A 4,129-nucleotide genomic window follows, 5' to 3' on the forward strand; every position below is an offset into this window, starting at 1 on the left:
CACTGATCAACGCCAACAAATAATTTGACTTTTTTATTGAAGACTGACAATACTATATACAATTTCCAGGAGAGTATTACAGGCACATCTTACCGGGGATCATCCCATCTCCCACTCTGTGTCACATACTGTATGACATCAATTCCTGAAGTGATGATGCACACACGAGTTACCAATTCCTTGAAACAAAGAGTAGGCATAAATGGGCCATTTTCTCATTGGCAGGATGTGACTGGTGGAGTGCCACAAGGATCAGTGCTTGGGGTTCAATTATTTACTATCTATATTAATGACATGGAGGAGGGGGCAGAGTGTAATATATCCAAATTTGCTGATGATACAACAATAGGTAGGGCATGTTGTCATGAAGACATAAGGAATCTCCAAGGGGATATAGATAGGTTGAGTGAGTGGGCAAAAACTTGGCAGATGGAGTTTAATGTAGGAAAGTGTGAGGTCATACACTTTGGTAGGAAGAATCAAAATGCAGACTATTATATAAATAGACAGAGACTCCAAAAAAGAGGGATCTGGGTGTTCTTGTGATTGAAACACAAAAAGTTAGCATGCAGGTGCAGCAAGTAATTAAGAGGGCAAATGGAATTTTGGCCTTTATTGCTAGGGGGCTGGAGTTTAAAAATAGGGAAGTCTTGTTAAAGCTGTACAGGGTGTTGGTGAGGCCACACCTGGAGTGCTGTGTACAGTTTTGGTCCCCGTATTTAAGAAAGGATATATTGGCATTGGATACAGTCAAAAGAGATTCACTCGGCTGATTCCTGGGAGAAAGGGGTTGACTTATCAAGAATGGCTAACAAGTTAGGCCTTTATACATGAAAGTTTAGAAGAATAAGGGTGATCTTATTGAAATGTATAAGATTCTGAGGGGGCTTGACAGGGTCGATGTTTCCACTAGTGGGGGAATCTCAAACTAGGTGACATAGTTACAGAATAAGGGGACAGTCATTTAAAACTGAGATGCAAAGGAATTTCTTCTCTCAGAGGGTAGTGAATGTCTGGAATTCTCTACCCAGAGAGTTGTGGAGGCTAAATCACTGAAAGCATTTAAAGAGGAGGTAGATAGATTTTTGAAATATTGGGGAGTTGAGGGCTATGAGGAGCTGGCACGAAAGAGGAGTTGAGGTCTGGGGCAAATCATCCCTGATCTTATTAAATGGTGGTGCAGGCTTTGGGGACTGAATGGCCTACTCCTGCTCCTATTTCTTATGTTCTTATAAGGGGGCTACAAAGAGATGTGGATCGGTTAAGTGAGTGGGCAACAACCTGGCAAATGGAGTAAAATGTGGGAAAGTGGGAAATTGTCCACTTTGGCGGGAAGAATAAAAAAGAAGCATATTATCTAAATGGTGAGAGATTGCAGAGCCCTGAGATGCGGAGGGATCTGGGTGTCCTCGTGTATGAATCGCACAAGGTTAGTATGCAGGTACAGCACGTAATTAGGAAAGCTAATAGAATGCTCGTGTTTATCGCGAGGGGAATTGAATACAAAAGTAGGGAGGTTATGCTTCAGCTATACAGGGCATTGGTAAGACCACATCTGGAGTACTGTCTACAGAACTGGTCTCCTTATTTAAGGAAGGATGTGAATGCATTGGAGGCAGTTCAGAGAAGGTTTACTGGACAAATACCTGGAATGGTGGGCTGTCCTACAAGGAAACATTGGACAGGCTTGGCTTGTATCCACCAGATTTTAGAAGAGTAAGAGGCAACTTGATTGAAACACATAAGATCCTGAGGGTCTTGACAGGGTGGATGTACAAAGGATGTTTCGTCTTGTGGGAGAATCTAAAATTAGGGGTCACTGTTTAAAAATATGGGGTCGCCCATTTAAGACAGAGATGAGGAGAATTTCTTTCTCTTAGAGGGTTGTGAGTCTTTGCAGTTCTCTTCCTCAAAACGCAGTGGAAGCAGAGTCTTTGAATATTTTTAAGGCAGATGTAGATAGATTCTTGATAAGCAAGGGGGTGGTCAGGGGTAGCTGGAAATGTGGGTCATCAGTTCAGCTATGAAATTATTGAATGGTGGAGCAGGCTGGAAGGGCCGAGTGGCCTACTCCTGCTCCTAATTCATATGTTCGTATGCTTGTATGTTTGTATAAAGCCCAAGATGCCATATATTTTACTACTACTCTCTCAATATGCCCTGCTACCTGCAAAGATCGATGCACATGCATCCCCAGGTCCCTCTGTCCCTGAACACTCTTTAGAACTGTGCCATTAAGGATACATTGCCTCTCCCTATTCCTTCTGTCAAAATGCATCACCTCACACTTAACAGTATTAAATTCCATCCGTCACCTCTCTGCTCATTCTGCTAGCCTATCTATGTCCTATTGCAGGCGGTTCATATCATCCTCACTGTTTGCCTCACCTCCAAGTTTTGTATTGTCAGCAAATTTTGAGATTCTGTTCCGTATTCCAAGATCCACATATTTTATACATAGCAAGAAAAGCAGTGATCCCAGCACTGACCCTCGGGGAACACCACTGTCGACCATCCCCTAGTCTGAAAAGAAACCATTTACTACAACTTGCTTGTTTCTGCCCTTAATCCAATTTTTTAACCAATTGGACACTGACCCTCCTATTCCATGAGCCTCAATTTTGTTAACCAGCCTTTTATGTGATACCTTATCAAATGCTTTCGTAAAATCCATAGAAACAACATCCACTGCATTTCCTTCATCAAACTTCTCTGCTCCTTCATCAAAAAATTCAATTAGATTAGTGAAGCATGATCTGCCTTTTACAAATCCATGCTGGATATCCTTAATTAACTCAAACCTCTCTAAATGTCCATTGATATTTTCCCTGATTATCATTTCTGAAACCTTACCCAGCATTGATGTTAAATTAACTGGCATGGAGTTGCTTGGACTGTCCTTACACCCTTTCTTGAATAAGGGTGTCATTTGCCACTCTCCAATCCTCTTATTCAGGGAAGATTGGAAGATTATGGCAAGCCCTTCCTGGAGGAGTCTAGACATGCAAGGACTCAACTACCAGCAAGCGTAGAAAGCAAGACCCAGGCTCAGGGCCTTCAGTTTCCCCTGGAGGGGAGTCGGAGAGGCAGCGGATCCTGTGAGGAACCACAGTTCCGGAAAGATGAGAAGGTCATTATGAGGGGACAGAGGAGATTAAGTTCAAGGTTTCCTAGCTTATAAGCAAGTGCAGAGACAAGGAATGGTGCTGGGGCAAATAATAGGAAGCTGTGATCGGTTGGAAGGCAGGAGTGATTAAATGAAAGAAGAGATGATGGTGCAAGGCAAAAGTCAGGGAAACAACAAGAAACATTTGGCCGGCACAGATACCAGGTGTGGGGTTTGAACACACACAGACATATATTCATTGGATTTTAAGTCCAACACCTTAACCACTCAGCCCTCCTGGTTCATTACCCCGTTGCTGAAAATGAAATTTAATGTGATCCGGATGACATCTGGCCTTTTACAATATACAATTATGACTCCTCTCCCATGCTAAATTGGACCTTTCATTACTTATGAACCTCAATTGGATCACCCCTCAGTCTAGGCTTCTCTAAGGTGTAGGGTTCCAACTCTTTTAGTCTAACTTGATAACGAAGATGTCTTACACTGGGAATTAGTTTAATGTCTCTCCTCTGTACCCTGTAAAAAGCCTCAATAGCACCCATCATGTGAGGAGACCAAGACTGGATACAATATTCCAAGTGAGGCCTGACCAAGGTTTCATAAAAGGACAAATTCGGGACATCTCAGATACTGAAGGAGTCCGTGTCCAGAAGCAGCAAGACCTGGACAACATTCAGGCTTGGCCTGCTAAGTGGCAAGTAACATTCACACCACATAAGTACCAGGCAATGACCATCTCCAACAAGAGAGAATGTAACCATCTCCCTTTGACGTTCAACAGCATTACCATCGCTGAATCCCCCCCACCATCAACATCCTGGGGGTAACCATAGACACAATCTTAACTGGACCATTCATATAAATACTGTGGCACCAAAGGTAAAACAGACAGTGAGAATTCTGCAATGAATAATTCAGCTCTCGGTACGAGGTGAAATGCTCATTAGGAGAGCTGGAAAAATGGACTGGTCAGGTGTGCAGAAAAGTGGCAAATGGAAT

The sequence above is a fragment of the Heterodontus francisci genome, unplaced genomic scaffold (assembly GCF_036365525.1).
Source record: "Heterodontus francisci isolate sHetFra1 unplaced genomic scaffold, sHetFra1.hap1 HAP1_SCAFFOLD_102, whole genome shotgun sequence".
Lineage (NCBI taxonomy): Eukaryota > Metazoa > Chordata > Chondrichthyes > Heterodontiformes > Heterodontidae > Heterodontus > Heterodontus francisci.